General features: G+C 45.7%; 1 protein-coding gene across 2 annotated transcripts in view; it reads left to right on the top strand.

The window, feature by feature from the left end:
- Positions 1-22966, top strand: part of dgkza (diacylglycerol kinase, zeta a) — a 475544-nt gene that overhangs the window by 77849 nt on the left and 374729 nt on the right. The window lies entirely within an intron of this gene.

The following is a 22966-nucleotide window of genomic DNA, read 5'->3' as shown; positions in this document are numbered from 1 at the left end:
AGTCTTTGACAGTGAAAGAGATGACAGACAACCGTGGCACCAGGAAGTCACGTTTGTAGATGGGAAGATGCCCTATGCATGGCGTTTAATCTACCATTTTACATAAAGTAATCGCTGGTGTGGGTAAACCCATTTTCACACCATTGTGAAAACAAAACTTTGGAGGAATTCCTAAGACGTTACGAGGGCTATGGAACTGATTTTCTTTTTTCCCTCCACCATAACTAAGAGATGTAACATCTGCACATGTAGACTTGAGTGGTATTTACTGGGTGCTGATAAGAAATGGGGATTCCAGTTGTTTCTTCCCCATCCCCTTCTCCACCAGCCGAGCTGCCCAGCAGTATTCAGACCAGTTGTCATGTAGTACTGCTGTGCTGGCTGTGATTAATTAAAATAGTGCCAATGGAGATTGAACCTGGGTAAATGCCAGTGACCCTTTATGAATTCTGCATTCCTCTAATTCTGGCCACTGTGCAGCCCTGGTGGCATTATTGGTCGTCCTGGCTTCAATTCAAGGTCCTAAATGCTTGAGGCCCCTCTGTGGGAGTCTCTAGTGGAGGTGGACCCTGCTGTTAGAACTGGAAGATGGCAGGACTGGTGAGTGGGCAGGAAAGGGGGCTAGCCAATCACGATGAGACAGCGGTCAGATCTTTTTTGCTGTTATCAGTAATGGTGCATCTGGTGCGTTTACGTGTCTCCTTCAACACTGCTCCACTCAGTCCAAAATTATAATCTCCATTTTTAAAAGAAAATAATGTTGGCAAGGTTGAGCTCTTTGTGAAAAAAACAACATTAATCCTCTTCCATTACCAGGATAGTGTAAGATTACTAGCAATAAAATAAATAGGTGTGATTATGGCCTATAATGCCAAATTGTGCTGCTTGCTCTTGGATTATTCGTGTGGTTCCATTGAATGGTTACAACACAGGGTGGCCATTCGGCGTGGTATATCTGTGCTGGGTCGCGGAAGGAGCAATTCACCCATTGCTATTTCTTTGCCTTCTCTCCCAAGCCCTGTACATTCTTCCTTTTCAAATAATAATCCAATCCTCCTTGAAACCTCGATTGAACTTGCATCCACCACACACTCAGGCACTGCATTCCAAATCGCTGTGTAAAAAAAACAAGGTTTCTCCTTGTGTTGCTATTGATTCTTTTGCCAATTACTTGAATTCAATGCCTCTGGTTCTTGAACCTTCCACCAATGGGAATAGTTTCTCCCTATCTACTCTATCCAGATTCCTCGTGTTTTTCAATAACTCTGTCAAATCCCCTTCACGTCCTGAATAAAATATGGTGCCCAGAAATGGGTACATATATCTCTTATGTCCCAGGCTCCAGTGTCAAGGAGGCCATGCTGACTGAGGTCAAGTTGACCAAAAATGTCTTTGAATGCTGTCCCTGAATTTGATGATCCAATTCTGTGTCCCTCTGACCGCTTCCCCTCCGTCAGCCCCACTGCCTCTGACTGACTGACTTTCCACAACCCTGTTTCAACATAATCTGATTTATTGTTGTCACATGTATTGATATACAATGAGAAGTATTGTTTCTGGCATGCGATACAGACAAAGCATACCATTCATAGAGTACAGAGGGGAGAAGGAAAGGTGAGAATGCAGAACGTAGTGTGGCAGTCATAGCTAGGGTGTAGAGAAAGATCAACTTAATGCAAAGTAGATCCATTCAAAAGTTTAATGGTAGCAGGGAAGAAGCTTTTCTTGATTCGGTTAGTACGTGACCTCGGATTTTTCTGTCTTTTCCCTGACGGAAGAAGGTGGAAGAGAGAATGTCCGGAGTGCTTGGCATCCCTGATTATGCTGGCTGCTTTGTCGAGGCAGTGGGACAGGTCAATACAATCAGTGGATAGGAAGCTGGTTTGCTTGATGGATTGGGCTATGTTCACAACCCTTTGTAGTTTCTTGCAGTCTTGGACAGAGCAGGAGCCATACCAAGCTGTGATACAACCAGAATGAATGCTTTCTATGGTGCATCTATAAAAGTTGGTAAGAATCGTCTGCATTTGTCTGCTCTGGTTAGGGATCTGATGACCTGTGGTCACCACTCATTTAATCTTGAGAGATAAGTGTAATACCATTCAGCAGCAGGGAAATGAATGTTAACAGCCCTCATAATGATTTGAATAGCCTTCTGCTGTGTTGATGTGGCTTTTCCGTCTTCTTGCCTTGTTGGCCATTTGATTTGGCCTTTTTGTTTCTGTTGTTGGGAATCTGGCTATGATTCTTCCCACTATGGTGTCAATATTTATCTGGTTCTGATTCTGAGAGATGTCTTGGCATGTTGCCAAGTGGTGATATAGATGCTGGATTTTTTTTTGCTTCTTCTGGTCGTTTATCTTAATCTCGCACTTGAGAACTTCGGATTTGATATTATTGCACTGGTGTCTTGGAGCCATCCATTTGTCAGTTGTCGTGTTCAGCTATTACTGTGTGTGTAAATCATATGCTATCCCTTGCAGGTTTACCACAAGAAATATGATACTGCCTTGTAATACAACATTGAAAACTCCCTGTTTGTGTCAGACTTACAGGGACGGCTTCCATTGGCTTAGTTTCTTCCTCCTCTTCGCAGTGGGGTCGGCTGTCAGATGCCTGGTTGCTGAGTGCCAGAGTTTTGTTTAGCACGGGGAGTGGGAAGGAGGTAGGCGGTAGTGTTTAAACAATGACCACGCTTTGTTATCCTGTGTAGGCAAACAACACCAGCAGCGTGACAGTCAAGTGTTTTTGGTGCTTTTTTTTCTCCCCCCGTCATGAGATGAATAAATGAAGCCTGCAGCTTTGGTTGGGTTTCAGTGTTGTGTGACGGTGGGTGTGTGAAATGTTCATGCTGTTTCACTTGGAGAAAGCTAGCCTGAAGTCTAACTAGATTCTTGTCATTCCAGACATGGCCCATGCCTGGCATGATAAATACCAGCTGTTTAAAGCACAAGAGTGAAGCACTGGCAGAGGGCACAAGTTTGTTGGGGGGTGGGGTGCGGGGAAGGAGGAATGGACAACAATTTGACACAAGGACGTGGCAGAATAATATAATTGATTAAGCACCGTTCTCTTTTTCTAACGAGTTGCAACCAATGTACTAAACAAATTTTGAGTGATGCTTTCGCACTTGTTGTGCAGGGGAAACAGAAACTCAAAGAGGGAGGAGGCCATTCGGCCCTTCGAGCCCTCTCTGCCATTCATTTTAATCATGGCTGATCTTCAAATTCAATATCCTGATCCCCCACCCCCATCCTCCCCAATATCCCTTGATCCCTTTAGCTCCAAGAGCTAAATCTGATTTCTTCTTGAAATCACACAATGTTTTGGCCTCAACTACTTTCTGTGATAGTGAATTCCACACACCGCCCTCTGGGTGAAGGAATTTCTCCTCACCTCAGTCCTAAAAGACTGATCCCTTATCCTCAAACTATGAATAGTTCTGGATTCTCCCGCCATGGGAACATTCTTTCTGAATCTACTCTGTCTAATCCTGTTAGAACTTTATAAGTTTCTACGGGATCCCCTTTCGTTCTTCTAAACTCGAGTGAATACGATCCTGACCGACTTAGTCTCTCCTCATATGACAGACCTGAATCAGCCAGGTAAACCTTCACTGTACTCCCTCTATAGCAAGGACATCCTTCCTCAGAAAAGGATAACGAAACTCCATATAATGCTCTAAGCGTGGTCTCATCCAACACCCTATACAATTGCAGTAAAATTCTGACACTCAAATCCTGTCACGGTGAAGGCCAAGATAGCATTTGTTTTCTTTATTGCCTGCTGTACCTGTGCGCTTACTTTCAGAGACTGATGCATGAGGACCCCAAAATCTCACTGAATATCCACCTAGTAATCAGTCTTCCTATTATTGCTACCAAAGTGGATAATCTCATATTTATCCACATTTGTGTATCTGCTGTTTCCTCTCTGAATTTACACTGATGAATGTTGGGGCTTATTGATCTATTTTGGGTTATTGACCAATATCCCAGCATCAGCAGATAAGATTTCAGTTACAAGTATGCAAAGCCTAGGGCTAGGAGGAAAGTGACTGCTTCTTGGCTGTTGGATCTGGAGCCACGGCTCCCTGTTTGGAAGAAAAACATCAGAGCTCTCCCATCGAGAGTGAAGACTGAAGCGTGGGACATCCTGATAACTGCCAAAAGAAGAAAGACTTGCCTCATGTTGTACCATGGAATCTTCCACAGGATCCAGAGTCTGTAAAAAGTGAACTTAGAATGCTCAAGTGCATTTTAGCAGCAAAACTGAACTGTGATTCCCAGTGCTGTAGGTTCTCAAGAGTGCAAACCCTGATTGAATCTAATATAAGGATACTACATAATAGGCCTGACATTTTACAGTCCAAGCAACAGTGAGGCCAAGAATTTCCAGTGACTATACATGCACAGTTAAATGTAGAAATCAGGAACATGCTGCCAGAGAAGCCCAGGTTCTCCAGGTGCTTTGCTTACACTGATATCTTGCCTATGGACTGCCATTTAAACACATGGTATGCTGTGAAATGCAGCACTGGATACACACTAAACATAAAAAGAAAATATTATGGCCTATCCTTTAACAAAAAAAAACCAGAAAATGCTGGGGAAACTCAGCAGGTTTAACAGTACCTGTGGAATCATAGAATCCCTGCAGTGCAGAAGGAGGCCATGCGGCCCATCAAGTTTGCACTGACAACAATCCCATCTGAGCCCTACCTCCACATATTTATCCTGCTAATCCCTCTAACCTATGCATCCCAGGGCACTAAGCGGCAATCCACCAAAACCGTACATCTTTGGAGGGTGGGAGGAAACTGGAGCACCTGGAGGAAACCCGCGCAGAAGGAGAGAAAGTGCAAATTCCATACACACACTGACTCAAGCCAGGAATCGAACCCAGGAGCTCTGAGGCAGCAGTGCTAACCACTGTGCCGCCCCTTTATTTATTATTGTCACATGTAAGCTTATATTAACACTGCAATGAAGATATTGTGAAAATCCCCTCGTCACCACAATGTGGTGCCTGTTCAGATACACTGAGGGAGAATTTAGCGTGGCCAATGCACCTAACCAGTATGTCTTTTGGACTGTGGGAGGAAATCGGAGCACCGGAACGAAACCTATGCAGATACGGGGGGAGCGTGCAAACTCCACACAGTGACCCAAGCCAGGAATTGAACCTGGGTTTTAGGCATTGCGAGGCAGTAGTCTAACCACTGTGCCATCGTGCTGCTTTGAGTTTGGGTGACCCTTCGTCAGCTCTGATGAAGAGCCATCCTGACTCAACATTGCCTCTATTCTCTCTCCACAGATGCTGTCAGGCCTGCTGAGATTTTCCAGCATTTTTCTGTTTTTGTTTCCGATTTCAGCATCCACAGTATTTTGCCTTTATCTAAGGCCTGTCCTTTTATTGTGCAAGTAGTGTGCTAAATAACCTCTCTGCCACTGAAAATTTAACTTTGACCAGCGTGGAACCTTTTTCCTTCATGTTTTAATCATTGGAGATTTTTAAAAAGAAATAATTTTTGACTTTTTCCTTCTGTCTCTCTTATCTCTCCCTCAATTCAATTTTGGTCTTTTTTCTCTTGTTGAATATTTTAACTTGGTCATTCTGGTTCAGGCGGTATTTATGCGCTTCAGTAAGATTTCTTCATTCTGATGGTTGAGGAGATACCCGGTCGTTGACCTTATTCGCACAAGTCCCAAATCTCCTGTAGGGGTCAAAAGAGACTTTTGCCTGCTTTTTTTTTATATACAACCTACTGCAAGTATTGATCACTTAAAAGAAGGTAATAGGTGTCCCCTTCTTAAAGCAGTATGGTTAACAAACTATACCAAACAAAAGCTTTCAAAGGAACTTTAAATCTCTTTAATATGATATTTCTGGGGATGGGGAGGTTGATGATGCATTCAAGCCCTTCTGGTCCCAGCCTGTCGTAAGGCCATAAATGTAGGAGCAGAATTAGGCCATTCAGCCCATCGGGTCTACTCCACCATTCGATCATAGTTGATAGGTTTCTCAACCCCATTCTCCTGCCTTTTCCCTGTAAGCTTTGATCCTTTAACCAATCAAGAACCTGTCTATCTCTGTGACCTGTCCTCCACAATCTTCTGTGGCAATGAATTCCATAGATTCACCACCCTCTGGCTGAAGAAATTCCTTCTCATCTCAGTTCTAAAGAATCTTCCCATTACTCTGAGGCTGTGCCCTTGGATCCTAGTCTCTCTTACGAATGGAAACATGTTCCCCATATCCACTCTATCCAAGCCTACTGGGACAATGTTGTCCCTCTTCCCCAGGGACATCTGGACGTAACCACCGAAGAGAGGCAGGCAGTCAGACTGGATGACCCACTCACCTGCCTGCTGCCCAAGCCTGTTGATGGCCTCATTGGCCAGGCTCAGGAGCAGTTGCGAGGGGGTTGGGGGGGTGGTGGTGGTCTCCTGATCTGTCTGCCTCTCTGGGTGGCCAAAGATCTGGAGCATGATCAGAAGTGTAGCCAAAAATTGAGGAACAGCCCCTTCACATAGCGAAACAGATTGCAATGTGTCTGACTCCACAGAAATGTGAAGCACAGCCTCCTCCTCCTTGCTGCAAAGGCTTATAGGCAGCCTAGGAATTGTCACGTGGCACTGACCCGCCATTCTAAATGCCAGTCAAAATGAGGACTCCCTCATAGAGCACCCCCTGCTGGAAACTCCGGCCCTCTGTGGCCAGCAGGATGGAACTCCACAGTGTGACCTGATGGCTGCTGAGGTCAAAGAAGGTGCAGGGTTTGCAAGAATTGCTCACAGGGTAGTTCTCTCTGCAAAGTGGAATGGCACGGAGGGGCCAGTTGACTCAGATTGTGTGGTCGAGGATGCTACTTCCTCAGAGGTTTTGGGGCCTGGCACCAATGGCTATCGCCCAGGAGCTGCTGCTCAGGAACCCAGACCTCCACCAGTACGGTTCATGTGGCTGACAGGAGAGGGGGGTTCCTGCTGCCAGAATCTGAGCTGGGGAATTATTGGATGGCAGAGGTTTGGATATTGACTGAGGATCCCGCACGATGTGCATCTTCAGGCAACATCTGGCTCATGGCCAAATCCACTGAGACACTTCAGTCAAGGCTCGGCCCCAAAGCTGCCTGAGGTGGCTCGGAAAATGTGGGAACTTTCATCCAAATGGGGATCAGTTCAGCCCCAACACAAGGTCCTGCCCTCTGCCAGCCACATGAACCCCTACTATGGAGGAGTAGATCCCTGAGCAGCAGTACCTGGGCAATAACCCGATAACTGCCACTCTTGAGGGCTTCAACTAGCTTTCCTGACCGTGATCAGTTGCTGGTAATGGACGAGTAGTAAGTTTACAAACAGGAGCTGCGTGCCGTGATGGAGGCTGTGCAGCTGGCGAAAGGGGTAGGTCGCCAGGAGGCGACATTTGGTGACCGCTGTTTGAATGGTGCATTGCTCCTTTGCGGCATAGCGGACTCGCTGCGAGCCTTAGTGTCAGTGTTCAGTAGCACGCTCGCCTCGGTGTCAGCAGGTTGTGGGATCAAATCCTAGTCCTGGACTTGAGCTGAAAAGTGGGAGCTGGCACTCCAGCTGGGGGAGTGCTGCACTGCCTGAGGTGCCGTTGTGGATATGCCATTAAACCAGCATCCAGACTCCCCACTCGGATGGACGTAAATGCTCCCATTACGTTAATTTGAGAAGAGTGGGTGTTCTGACAATGCTCATTACTCAGTCAACATCACAAAAACAATGATCTGATTGTTATCACATTGTCTGTGGGAGCTCGCTGTGTTCAGATTGCCTTCTGCATTTCCTGCATTTCACTTTCAAGTACTTCATTGCTGTAAAGTGCTTTCAGATGTCATGAAAGATGCTAAATGCATGTGATTCTTTATTTTTCCTTTATTTTCTGTACCAAACCTGCTCTCCCATGCACGTCGGATGTATTTTGCCGAGGTGAATGTTGGAGTTGATTCTAACTCAGGGTATCCTCAAATCTACCAAACTGAATATCGGAACAGGGCAAACTTAAGCAGTAAGTCAACTGCCAGGCAAGTAATCATAATTTTTAAATTGCACTGTTACTTCCAAAGTGTAGACATTTTCACATACTGCCCAGTCTGGATGCCTGTATTTTTCCATTAAATCGCTGCACAAATTAATGTTTGGGTTTCTTGTCAGCCACTTTAGTCCCTGTAACCATTAATTTGGCACAGATGGCTGCTGCAAATCGATTGAGTGGTGATTTTCAGAGAAGGCTTTTGTTCCTTCCATTTGGCAACTATTCCTGTCTATCTGGAATGTGCCTCGTGTGAGGACACTAATTTTAGCAGATATTGATAGTAGCAGGCAAATGAATGGCCTCCTAAAGCAGCCCATACACTGACTGAGTAAATTCACTTGTTGCAAAGCCTTCCGTGTTAGACTCTGCAATCATCAATTGAAGCTTTCAGAATTGAGAGGCAGTTTTGTGAAGTAAGGATATTCAAGGATTGTGGAAACAAGACAGATAGATAATGTACAGCCCTGGCTCGAGGGGCTGAACTTCATAAAGTCATAGATTCCCTACAGTGCAGAAGGAGGCCATTCGGCCTGTCGAGCCTTCAGTGACCACAGTCCCACCCAGGTCTGTTCCCATAACCCCACATATTTACCCTGCTGATCCCTAACACTAGAGTCGATCTGGCATCCCGCGCAGCTCCACCTATTTACCCCACTAATCTCTCTAACCTATATATCCCAGGACACTAAGGGGCAATTTAGCAAGACAAATCCACCAAACCTGCACATTTTTGGAATGTGGGAGGAAACCAGAGAACCTGGTGGAAACCCATGCAAACACGGGTAGAATGTGCAAACTCCACACAGACAGTGACCCGAGGCTGGAATGAATCTGGGCACCTGGCGTTGTGAGGCAGCAGTGCTAACCACTGTGCCACCATGCTGCCCTAACCTGTTATATCATTTGGTCTCTCCCATTTCCTGTCCTCTTACAGAGGTATTGCCTCATATCTGCAGTGCTGGTCCACGGTTATGTAGTGTAGCACCCGTCCCTTGACCAGCTGCCCGCTTCCCTTGTGTGACCAGGGTCTGTGTTCATAGGAGGATGAGTGGGCCATTCAGCCCGTCATAAGCCTGCTCTCTGATTGCTTATCCAGTAACATTACCACTATCATCTCCTCCTTCAGTCCTCTTTTGATGTCCTCACACAGAGGTTGAAGAGCACAGTCAGGAGCTACTGAGAATCAAGTGTAACTTCCCCTACTGACAGAGATCCACTTCTTCAGTACTAACCTCCCCGTTGGATCTCCCAGTTCAGCTACTCACCTCCGCAAACTTGGCTGCTTGAAGTCTCCACTAAAACCAGGTCTGGAACATTCTTAGTGTTGGAACAGGAAGGAGGGGTCCATTCAGCCCCTCAAGGCGGGTCCATTCAGCCCTCAGCGCTCCTCGTCCACTCAGTTGGATCGTGCTGGTCTGTACCTCAGCCGCAGTTACTACCTTCGCCCATGTCCCTTGATGCTTTTCTCCAACAAAAATGGCCAATCTCAGCCTTGAAGGCTGTCGTTGGCCAGTATTACTGGATGAAGAAGCAGTGCTCCGAAAGCTTATAATTCTAAATAAACCTGCCGGACTTTAACCTGGTGTTGTGAGACTTCTTACTGTGCCCACCCCAGTCCAATGCCGGCATCTCGGCTGGTTGGGAGAGAGGCTGAGTCCAACATGACCACCCCACACCCCCTCCAACTGCCACCGCCACCACCACGACAATGATTACTTGTCTGGCTCCTGAATAGTCAAATATCACAGTAATGCCCCCTCTGTGGGTCCATTTACTCCCCCACCTATCCTCCCAAATGTGTTTATTTCAGTGAAGAGTCTTGCTCTTGTTCAGTGAGAGGTTCCTCCACCGCCACCCCCCCCACCCCCAGATGGGAACCCACTCCTCACCATGTGTTCGCTGGCCATGCGCAATGAGGTGAGAGTTTGTGTGAGTCTTCTGCATTGCTCTTTAGTAAATAAGGACAGTAGTGTGAGAAAATATGGCTGATGAAATTCATGCTGACCTTTCTGTTTTTATTAAACAAAACTCCACATTATCCTCCTATTTGAAAAGCAATCTGTTGAGCACAGGGTGGCACAGTGATTAGCACTACTGCCTCACAGCTCCAAGGACCTGGGTTCGATTCCCGGCTTGGATCACTATCTGTACAGAGTCTGCACATTCTTCCTATATCTGGGTGTGTTTCCTCTGGGTACTCTAGTTTCCTCCCACACTTCAAAGATGTGCGGGTTTGGTGGATTGGTCATGCTAAGTTGCCCCATAGTGTCCCAGGATGTGTAGGTTAAAAGGATTAGTGGGGTAAATGCATGGGGTTGTGGAGGATAGGGCATGGAGTGGGGTTGTTGTCAGTACAGACTCAATGGCCCGAATGGCCTCCTGCTGCACTGTAGGGTTTCTATAGTTCGACTGAGGTGGATAAAAGAAGCAGAGGAAATTAGATTTACTCGCACCATTTAACTGTGTTGCAGAAGCTCTTACTTTACAGGTTGCTGCTGGCCTGAGTGCTCCCAGGGCAATTGAAAGTCACAAGTTCAGTGTGGACGGCATCACCGTTCCCAGAGTCTTCATAAACGGTTTTGATTGGCCAGCCAGTGGAAGGAAGCAATCCGTTTGGTATTGGGAGAGTTTGGCAGTGGCGGGATTGAGGATGGTTCATGTTGTCCATAAATTACAGCAGCTTCTGCTGGCTGGTTGGGCTGGGTTTACATTCTCCCTGGCCAAGAACATCATGAAAGCTGCTTTATCAAACTCTAATCGCCAGCACAGTGCAGCTCAGAGCCTCTGTTGGACTTTGTGAGAATCATAAAATCATAGAACCCTTACAGTGCAGAAGGAGGCCATTTGGCCCATCGAGTCTGCACCATCTGTAATCCTACTTGCACCCTATTTCCGTGACCTCCCCCCATGTTTACCCTGCTAATCTCCCTGACAGTAGGGTCAATTTAGCATGGCCAATCAACCTAACCCACACATCTTTGGACTGTGGGAAGAAACCGGAGAAATCGTGGGGAGGAAGTGCAAATTCCACACACACTGGAATTGAACCTGGGTCTCTGGCTCCCTGTGAGGTAGCAGTGTTAACCACTGTGCCGCCCAAAAGTTCAGGTATCGCAAGAAAGATGACTAGCTTTGGGATTGCAGGAGGAGGATGGGGAGAGTTGGCCCAGTATCTGGAAAGCACTAGCTGTTTTAGCTGGTAATATGGCATCTATTTTGTGGTGAAGTGCTGTGTAAATATGGTGGTGCTCCAGGCTCCTATATGACTCTGAGGTGTTATGTTACGATTCGTATGATGGATCTAGTGCTCTGTAGCCATAGCTAACTGTGTAGTGTCCTGAATAATTGCTCAGTGCTCTGTATTACAGTGCAATAAACCATATTCCAGTATAATGGGATAGTAACCAACAGCCCCAGGAAGGTTACATTCCTGGGAGTGGCTACGTGCATGCAGTTGTACCTGTTTTTCAGTATAAAGAATTGACCTGGATTGTGCTGTGTTATCAGTTGTTACTGTCTGGGAATATGATGGAATGTCGCCAGTAGATTGGTACCACTAAGGCTGACAGACACATGAATTGATCCTTGTTGCTGCCCTCTGATGTTCAGTTATAAGTCGAGCTATGTGCCACTCTGAACTTCGGAAGCATGAAAACTTTAACTGACCCGGTCTTCCGTCGTATCGGTTTGCACATGGGACCCTGGAGAGGAAGTACATCAAACCACAAATTGCAGATGGTTTGAGGTATACAGTTTCAGTGGCAGATTCATATACTTTTGATTCATGCACCTTTCTCACATCTGATATTAAACGGTCTCGCAACAGAGAAATTGATATCTGAAGAACCACGGAGTCTTAACAGTTTGGTCTGGCATGAGAAGTCTTCCTCCATCTAGTTAGTAATTTTCTTTGTATCTTTATTGACAGACAGCTAAATAATTCTGTGCTGTAACCTTGTTTTACTGTTGCTGCAGCTTTAACACAGTAAGAAGTCTCAGAATACCAGGTTAAAACCCAACAGGTTTGTTTGGAAGCAAAGGCCAGTAACTTTCGGATCGTTGTTCCTTCATCAGGTGAGTGAAGAGTTCTGATCGCAAACAGGGCACACACAGTTTACAGAATACTGCTAAGAACGTGAGTCTTTGCAGCTAATCTGCTATTCAAATCTTAAAGGTGCAGACAATGTGAGTGGAGATAGCATTAAGCATAGGTTAAAGAGATGTGTATTATCTCCAGACAGGACAGTAAGTGAGATGTTGCAAGTTTAGGCAAGTCATGGAGGTTACAGATAGTGTGACATGACCCCAAGATCCCCGTTGAGGCCGTCCTCATGTGTGTGGAACTTGACTGTCAGTTTCTGCTCAGCGATTCTGCGCTGTCGTATTTCGTGAAGGCCGCCTTGGAGAATGTTTACCCGAAGATCAGAAGCCAAATACCCGTGACAGCTGAAGTGTTTGCCAACAGGAAGGGAACAGTCTTGCCTGGTGATTGTCGAGCGATGTTTGTTCATCCGTTGTCATAGTGTCAGTGTGGTCTCCCCATTGTACCATGCCTCAGGATATCCTTTCCTGCAGCGTATTAAGTAGACAATGTTGGCCGAGTTACAAGAGTATGTGCCGTGTACCTGGTGGATAATGTTCTCACGTGAGATGATGGCATCCATGTTGATGATCCGGCATGTCTTGCAGAGGTTGCTGTGGCAGGGTTGTGTGGTGTTGTGGCCCCTGTTCTCCTGAAGGCTGGGTAGTCTTCTCTGACATCTTCTCTGGAGTCTTCAACATGACATTGATGAAGGCGAACATCTCAGCAGGCCCATCCCCACACCCCCACTTCTTGCCTTCAAACAACCACTCAACCTCAAACAGGCCATTGTCCGCAGTAAACTACCCAGCCTTCAGGAGAACAGTGACCGCAACGCCACACAACCCTGCCACAGCAACCTCTGCAAGACATACCGGATCATCGACATGGACGCTGTCATCTCACGTGAGAATACGGCACATACTCTTGTAACTTGGCCAACGTTGTCTACTTAATACACTGCAGGAAAGGATGTCCCGAGGCATGGTACATTGGGGAGACCATTCAGACATGACGACAACAGATGAATGAACACTGCTCGACAATCACTAGGCAAGCCTGATCCCTTCCTGTTGGCGAACACTTAAGTGGTCACGGGCATTTAGCCTCTGCTCTTCAGGTAAGCATTCTCCAAGGTGACCTTCACGACACACGACAGCGCAGAGTCGCTGAGCAGAGACTGATAGCCAAATTCCGCACAAATAAGGACGGCCTCAACCGGGATCTTGGGTTCATGTCGTACTATCTGTAACACCCTTGACTTGCCTGAACTTACAACATCTCATTTACTGGAGACAATACACATCTCTTTAACCTATGCTTAATGCTATCTTCACTCACATTGTCTGCACCTTTAAGACTTGAATAGCAGATTAGCTGCAAAGACTCGCATTCTAATTAGTAGTCTGTAAACTGTGTGTGCCTTTATATGCTCTGTTTGTGATCAGAACTCTCCACTCACCTGACGAAGGAACAGTGTTCCGAAAGCTAGTAGCGTTTTCTACCAAATAAACCTGTTGGACTTTAACCTGGTGTTGTGAGACTTCTTACTGTGTTTATCCCAGTCCAATGCCGGCATCTCCACATCATGGCTGCAGCTTTAGTCAGTGTTGCCCCGCTCTCCTAAGCTGTATACGCCCTATCTCTTCCTGTTCTTACTGTTAGTACGCACTGGTTACACCAACTCCTCCTCCAACTTGTCATTTACTTGGATCTCAAAACTATTCACTCTTCTCTCTCTGCCAAAGGCTGTGAAAACCTGTCCTTGATGCTAACTAAGCACCAATTGACCAGGGTGGCACTGTTGTCAGCACTGCTGCCTCACAGTGCCAGTGCCCGGGTTCCATTCCCGGGTTGGATCACTGTCTGTGTGGAGTCGACACATTCTCCCTGTGTCTGCATGGGTTTCCTCCAGTACTCCGGTTTCGTCCCACAGTCCGAAGGTGTGCGATTTAGGTTCATTGACAATGCTAAATTGCTCCTTAGTATCAGGGGATTAGAAGGGTAAATAAATGGGGTTGCAGAGATAGAACCTGGGTGGGCTTATTGTCAGTGCTGACTTGATGGGTGGAATGGCCTCTGCACCAGAGGGATTTTGTGATTTTGAGCCATCATCTTCCCACACTTTGCCAACTGGCTTTTTAAGAGTTTAAAACAGAATATATATACTGACTGACTGACAGCTGCCTGGATTTCTGTTGAAGTCTGAGCTTCAGTGTTGTATAATCAGACCTGCCTTATGTGCAGCACCTAAGTATCTGTCATACACTTAACAGTGATGTTAAGATTGCTGATGTGAGCATGTTAAAGATGGTGACTCAGTCTTTAAAAGTGTCCCCCCACCCCGCCACAATCTACATACATCTGAAAACCTTTTCTTTGTGTGTTCTTGCATTGTATTCAGCCTCCTTTTTCAGCTTGGTTCCCACACCATGTGATCTCTGTAACGAGGATAGGGGGGCCATGCCAGTTATTGACAGAAATCCTGGCACTGTGCACAGGTACACGGCTAGCTGTTTTGTGGTCCCAGTCTACAGCAGTATCTAACTCCAGACTCTTCTAATGCAGACTGACCTATTGTGTGAACCTAATAGTCGTTCCCTTTTCTAAATGTCTTGCCGTTCAGTCCCACATCTGTTAGGATGTTCCGTATTGTAAAGCAATGCATCTGTGTGCGATGAGTCACATGATGTGTCGTTTGCTGGTTTTTATCTCTCTCCCTTATTGGACTTCGATCAGGCAACACCTTGTAAATAAATCTGTTTTGCTTTGTTTAACTAGCCTAGGATAGGATCCCTAGAATCCCTACAGTGCCGGATGAGGCCATTTGGCCCCTGGGGTGGTGGCACTGTAGTTCACACTGCAGCCTCACAGCTTCAGGGACCCAGGTTCAATTCTGGCCTTGAGTGACGGTGTGGAGTTTGCACATTCTCCCTGTGTGTGGGTGTTTCCTCCGGTTGCTCTGGTTTCCTCCCACGCTAAAGGTGTACAAGTTAGGTTGAGTGGCCATGCTAAATTGTCATTAAAAAGATGTGTAGGTCAGATGGATTAGCTAGGTTAAATGTGTAGGGTTACAGATATTAGGTGGGGGAGAGGGCCTGAGTAAAATACTCTTGTCAGATAGTTGGTGCAGACTCAATGCACTGTAGGGATTCCATCAGTAAGCCCCAATCCTCTGAAACAGTCTTCCACCAAACACCTTTACTATGGCCACCCCCCCAACCCTTCTCCCTTTCAACCATGCTGTCATCGCCCCCTCTCCTTGGGGGGGAAAAAAACCTTCCCTCCTCCCCTCTGAGGGTGGCACGGTGGCACAGAACCTCACAGCAACAGGGACCTAGGTTCAATTCTAGCCTTAGCTGACTGTCTGTGTGGAGTCTGCATGTTCTCCCTGTGCTCTGGGTACTCCAGTTTCTTCCCACAGTCCAAAGGTGGTATAGGTGATGTAGATTAGCTGTGGTAAATGTGCAAGGTAATGAGGATAGGCCTGAGGGGAGGGGACCTGGGGAAGATGCTCTTTCGGAGAGTCGGTGCAGACTCGATGGACCAAACGGCCGCCTGCTGCACTGTTGGGATTCTATGCTGTGGTTCTTTGGTCCTTGCAAACCACTTCCTCAAATTTAACCTCCATTTCTGTTCCAAAGTCCTCAAACTCATTGGTGTGAAAATCCGAGTTTGGAGCTGGCTTTTGGTTCAGCCGCATTACCAAAATGGCCTTTGTCCAAGCCACAATATTTACTGTGACTGTGGTCATGATAAACTACACCTCCCTCACGTGTGCCAGCCCATTCTCTGAGGCACCTCCTCCCCTTTGTGCAGCTGGATGAAGCTGCCCTGAGCCTAGTTTTACATTTATCTATCAGACTGTAGCCAGAGAATGATCTGCAATGGTTTCTCTCCCACTCCCTAACCATCTCTCCTTGGCCCCCCTTGTATTTCTTATTGGAATGTTGCCCCTTGGTGACGAAGGCCAGAAATACATTCAGTTCCACGTGAACATCGGTGGTCTTCAGCTCTACTTCACCACTGTCTCTCATGACATCTTTTTCCACATTGCTGTTAACACTCGGAAAACATTCCCTTTCGTTCTGGCCACAAGATCCATCTGTTTTTTGGCCAGACTGTTGTTGTTCGAGGTAGAGATGAGTTTCCTACCACACGCTTGCTGCACTATTGCTAAGACCTCCTGCATCCAGCTTGAACTCTGACCCCACCCTGGGTGGCATATTGGCGCAGTGGTTAGAAGTGCTGCCTCACAGCGCCAGGGACCCGGATTCGATTCCCGGCTTGTCTGTGTGGAGTTTGCACATTCTCCCCGTGTCTGCCTGGGTTTCCTTCGGGTGCTCCGCTTTCCTCCCACAGTCCAAGGCGTGCTGGTTAGGTGCATTGGCCATGCTAGATTCTCCCTCCGTGTACCCGAACAGGCGCTATAGTGGCGACTAGGGCGTTTTCACAGTAATTTCATTGCCCTGTTAATGTAAGCCTGCTTGTGATACTAATAAACAAACTTAAATACCTCAGCACATCTGTTGCAATAATTCTCATCTGCCTCGTTGTTGCCTTTGCTATTCTGAACCTCTCCTGGCTGCTCTGCCATCTTGTATGAGCTTGGTGCTCACCTGAAACTCAGTCCGAGCCTCGTTCACCCATTGTCTCGCTTGTTGCTCCTTCGCTGGCTTCGAGTCTGACAGTGTCTCAACTGTAAAATTCTCATCCTTGTTTTCAATCCCTCCACGAACTCACTCCCCTTCCTATCTCTGTAATCTCCTCCAGCCCTATGAGCCTTCGAGATTTCTTCCAGTCCTGGCCTCTTCCATACCTTTGATTTGAATCTCTCCATCTTTGATGGCAGTGCTATCAGCTGCCGTGGTCATGACCCTCCTTAAACCTCACCATCTTTCACTCCTTCAAAACACTCCTTCAAAACACTCCTTCAAATCAACAACTCTTTGATCATCCTTTTGGTCACCTGTTCTGATGTCTCCATGTGCAGCTGGTGTCTTTTGTTGATGTCGCTCTCGCTGAAGAATCTTGGAACGTTTTACATTTAAGTTCATTATTGGTGTCACGAGTAGACTTACATTCACACTACAGTGAAGTTAGTGAAAATCCCCTAGCCGCCACCCTCCGGCGCCTGTTCGGGTACAACGAGGGAGAATTTAGCATGACCAGTGCACCTAACCAGCACATCTTTGGGACTGTGGAAGAAAACCAGAGCATCTGGAGGACACCCACACAGACATGGGGAGAATGTGCAGACTCTGCACAGACAGTGATCCAAGCCAGGAATTGAATCTGGGACCCTGATGCCATGAGGCACCACTGTGCCAGCTAAGTGTGCTTTTTAAATGTAAGTTGTTGTTGTGACTGTGGAATGTGAGCTGCAGATCATGAGATCCAAATGGCACAGCTTCAGAGTTCTATTTATAGAGATTCCTTGCCAATTTCCCAGGGCTATTGCTAAATAGCTGATGTTTAAAAAGGTTTCAGTCCATGGGTGTTCCAGTATTATGTCCAGGCTTAACCCAAGCTTATTAATACATGTTAGCTGATAGCCCAAGGGCAGCACAGCTACGACAGAATTATACTCCGAAATCTTTATTATTTAATGAAGAGGAGTTTAATATGTGATCAGCTGCTGCTACAGATACGGCACAGCTTTCTGTCTTCTTGGGATGCACAGGGACTTGAGATCCTATTGTATAACAATCTATCTCATTTTAAATTCAACTAAATTGTGTGGATCTGGAGTCGCTGTTATGGGTATTGCTGGCATTTATACCCTCCCTCATTGCCTTGAGAAGGTGGCAGTTAATCTAATATTTTTTTCCAAAAATATCCTTTATTTGTATAAAGTCTGAAAAGCACATTATAAAACGTTTCCAATTATTACGAAAGTAAACTTCTACAATATTTACAGGTTTTCCTCAGATCAAAATGCTCTCTTGAGTTCAGATCAATATTTTAATTACAAAGTCCAAAATTCATTACAAACTATATACGTTGGTCATGGTGCCCTCTGTGGTGCTTCAGTAACATTACACACAGTTAGAAATATACACACAGTCTGAAGAGTTTTACCCAGTTACTAGCCCCTCAGTTTATATTGGCTGAAAGGTCCTATGTAATGATCTTTTCCCCATTGTGCCTTGATCACAGCTACCGCAGCTTGAGTGCATCCCTCAGCATGTAGTCCTGGACTTTCGAATGTGCCAGTCTGTATCACTCGGTCAAGAACAGCTCTTTGCATGGGAGATCAACAAGTTTCGGGCAGAGCAAAGAGCATTTTTCACTGAGTTGAGCCTCCAGCAGCAGTTGATGTTTGTCTCTGTGCGTCCCTGGAAACAGCCCTCAGAGCATAGAGTCTCGCATCACAGAGCTGCTCAGGATGAACCTCGACAACTACCGCTGTATCTCTCTCCAGACCTTCTTTGTAAAGGCACATTCCACAAGGAGTTGCGTGACTGCCTCATTCCCACCCCCCACCTCCTCCACAGCCACTTTAAGGGCAGCGTGCGGTGCTGCAAAGTCTTTTTGGGTGTGCATGAAGGATCTGACAGGATGTGTCCTTCTCTCCAACAGCCAAGCTAGGCCTTGGTGCTTGTTTGAAAGTTCCGGTGATGACATATTCTGCTAATTGACTCTGACAGCCTGCTCTAGGAACTAACTGACAGGATCCACCATCTCCTTTTCCCTCAGAGCTTGCACAGAGACCACTGCTTGATCGCCTTGTTGTCAGAGGTGTTTGGTTCTAGTCCTTGAACCGCTGGTAGCAGCTGAAGCTTGTGTGACTTCCTCTTACTCTTCAGTCAGAGTCATCCACATTGGTGTGGGACTGAAGGAGTCACTTGTAGGCCAGTTGCCTTACAGATGGCAAGTGTCCTTACCTAAAAGGCATTGAGGAAGCAAGTTGGTTTACAGAACATTTCAAACACACAATAGTTGTGCTATATTACTGCAACCCTCTTGTTTGGCCAGTGGTGAATAAAGTCAGTTCAACAATGATTGCTTTCCATTTTTAAAAATGATTTTGTCAGATGTGGGCATTGCTGCCAGCATTTATTGCCCATCCTTAATTTCTCTTGAGGGGGCATTTAAGAGTCAGCTACATTGTTGTGGATCTGGAGTCACGTATAGGCCCGACCAGGGAAGGAGGGCAGATTTCCTTCCCTAAAAGGACATTTGTGAACCAGATATGGTTTTTACAACAATCCTCAATGGTTTCAAGGTCAACGTTAGACTTTTAATCAAGTTGATGTTAGGCTTGTCCCTTATAAGATGATTCCAGCTTCTCTATTTCAGTCTTTTATTTAACAATTTAAACCTTTCAGACGGTCGTGATGGGACTTAAATTCTTATTCTCTGGATTAAATCCAGACGCCTAAAGTACTAAGCGCAGTACCGTGCTCCAGGAGATTGATTTTCCCCATTGAAATCACGGGGGCACATACTACCTTTGCAAAACGACCAGGCCCATTGAATTTGAACAAGGTAAAGGTGGTGGCTAAGATCTGTTACCAAATATGACATCTTATCCCTTGATAGCTGAGTTGACAGAATGAGGGGCAGCTGCTGCCAGGTGACCATGACATTAGGTCATGAGAAATAGGTGCAAAGGTAGGCCATTCAGCCCATCAATGTTGCTGCACCATTCACTAAAATCCTGCCTGATGATTGTGGTCTTAGCCCCACTTGTTCCCTCATAAGCCTTGACTTCATTATAGATCAATAATTTCTTGGCCTTAAACATATACAATGTACTGCTCTCTGAGGAAGAATGGCCCTCATTCAGCAAAGAAATTCCTCCTCCTCTCATCTGTTTTAAAGGTGTTGTTGAAATTAAGTTACAGCAACTGTGGCAGACAGTTCTGTTAGTAAGAATGGAAAATGCTTAAGTGCAGGGAAGGCTTTCATGAGGTCGGCGGTTGCTTATTCAGAGAAGTGACTAATCTCACCTTGTGTCAGTTTCTTAAACTCTATGTTCCTGCCGTGGCCACAGGAACCAAAGACAAGTAGAAGAACTCATGCCAAAAACAAGGAATGGCCACATATTATGCTAATGATGGATTAGAAGGAGACAGTTTTCTATTGGATAAGAAAGGACAAAAAGCTACACTATGACTGGTGGACTATGTATGTAAATTAAGGATTAGAAAATTGCTTGTTTCTCATTTTCTGTTGTGAACTATATCTGCAATACATCTGTATGAATCGACAGAACACCTAGCAGTGCGTCCCTCTGCATCTGTGTCCTCCTTGTGCACGAGTAATAAAGCTCGGAAGATTGAGTATTCTTAGTGCCATAGTGTTGTTAGTATCCAAGTCAATGACTGTGCCATAGTCTTGATTATACCCAAGTAGGCCAGACCAGGTAAGAATTGCAGATTTCCCTTCCTTCAAGAACATTAATGAATCAGATGGGGTTTTTAAACATTTTTACAACATAATAGTTTCATGATTGCTATTATTGAGACTAGCTTTATAGTCCAAATTATTACTTGAATTTAAATTCCACCAGCTGCTGTGGTGGGATTTGAACCCATTAACTTGGGCCTCTGGATTGCTCACCCAGTGACATTACCACTATGCCACTAATTCCGCAACTTGATGTTTTATACTGTATTTAGTTGGTGTGAGTTTGTTGTGATAGGGGTTTATTGTACACAAGTACAGTTTATATTTTAATTATTTGGGTTTATTGTACATGGGTACAGTGTATATTTTAATTGGGCTTATCGTACGTGGGTACAGTATATTTTAATTATTTGGTGTGAATTTGTTGTGTTGGGGGTTTGTTGTGCACAGGTACTGCGTATATTAGCTTTTAGTTCTGAGATAAAACACAGTATGGGCAATAGGTCCTTTGGAAATGTGTGAACTATTGATTGTTTGTGAATGTGTGCAAGAAGAAGCTGTTACAGATACATTTACTGGCAGGAAGAATAACTAAGTGTTCACACACCATTGAATTCTGTTACACTTACCCCACTGAACGATGATGGGGCAGACTATGGAGTGAATAAGGTGAGGTGTGTGTCTCAGGCAAACTGTTCAGACTTTCTGTTTCTAATCAGTTGAGAGATAGAGAATTGTGTGAATTGCGAAAGTTCCTGAACTGTGGGAAGTGGCTGAATCCCGGAAAACCGTATATTCATTGAGGTTAAACTGGGAGAAACCTGTTAGTAGTTGGACAGCTGCCAGTACGTGGTACATCAGCATGTGAGTTAAACAGGATGCCTGAGCGTCAGACCATTATAGAATACACTGCAGAGTTATGGCAGCAAAGCTAACTGCCCGATCCTGGCTCAGTGAAGAGTGCAGCAGTTTATATCAACATGCCAACAGAACAACATTATTCATTTATATACTGTATAACACAGCACTCCACCCCAACTCTGGCCCAGTAACCAGGTAGTACATGTTCACACCTGCACTGCCATCTGAAATTGGCCATTGGAAGATTTGATCCTTAACAACAAAGAGCAGTTCATTTACTAGCTTAGCAGCTACTTCAACACAAGTGCTCAGCCCACGCTCCCAGGAATAGCTGCCTCAATGTGACCCCATATGTAACCATACTCTCACATGGTGTGAGAAAGCAGTTGGCTCGTGGATGGAAGGAGAGGGTTAATTCCATGCCGGAGGATGACGTGAGAAGAGGTCATAGAATCATTAAATCCCTACAGTGCCGAAGGAGGCCATTCAGCCCATCGAGTCTGCACCGACCACAATCCCACCCGGGCTCTATCCCCATAACTCATGTATTTACTCTACCTAGTCCCCCTGACACTAAGGGGCAATTTAGCAAGCCAATCCACCTAACCCCCCACATTTTTTGGACTGTGGGAAGAAACTGGAGCGCACGGAGGAAACCCACACTGTCACAGGGAGAATGTGCAGACTCCATACAGACAGTGACCCAAGCTGGGAATCGAACCTGGGTCCCTGGCACTGTGAGGCAGCAGTGCTGACCACTCTGCCACCGTGCGACCCGATAGCGTGGAGAACCACCTCAAATGTGTGTGAAATTTGAGTTTATGGTTGTGTGTGTGTCCGTGTAACTCTTTGTAGGAAGTGTGAGCCTATGTAAATGGAGATCATGAAGTGTCTGTGACATAAGCATGTATGTGTAAAATGGAGACTGTGTTTTTATTCATTCATGGGATTTGGGCATTTCTGTCAAGGCCAGCATTTATTGCCCATCCCTAAATTGCCTTTAAATTGGTGGTTAGCCACATGTAGGCCAGGACAGCAGATTTCCTTCCCTGAAGAGTTTCAGTGAACCAGATGGCTTTTTACAACAATCACTGATAGTTGTCATAATCACCATTGCTGAGAAAGTCTATGAATTCAATTTAAGTTCCACAAGTCGTTGTGGAACTTGAACCTATGTCTTCAGAGCATCTGGATTACTGTTTCAGTGACATTACCACTGCACCACTGTCTTCATGATATCTTCTCCTGTGAAAGGTGTAATAGTGTGTGTGTGCAACACAAAGGTTTGTGCCTGTGTGTACAGAGGTGTGATGACTGATACTGAGTATGACCTTAAAGAGCCAGATTCTTCCCTCTGTGTTGTGACAGGATATTATGTGAAGGTGACATGTTCCCGGAGGCTGTGATCTGCACAGGGAATTTTGGGATCCAGAATGTTCTGTAACAGTGGCTAGTGGTACATCCCCTTCAATCATTTGCTTTCTCTGCCAATTTTGATTTAAGAGTGGGATCTTTAGGCATAGGAGGAGGTCAGTAAGGTGGCATCAAGATTGTCCATAACTCAGTTAGTTCATGGTTGACCTGTAACTTAACTCTATTTACCTGCCC

The sequence above is a fragment of the Carcharhinus amblyrhynchos genome, chromosome 6 (assembly GCF_965287045.1).
Source record: "Carcharhinus amblyrhynchos chromosome 6, sCarAmb.v2.hapA, whole genome shotgun sequence".
NCBI lineage: Eukaryota > Metazoa > Chordata > Chondrichthyes > Carcharhiniformes > Carcharhinidae > Carcharhinus > Carcharhinus amblyrhynchos.
Note: the sequence above shows the minus strand (reverse complement) of the source record. Positions and strands in the feature narration are given on the sequence as shown.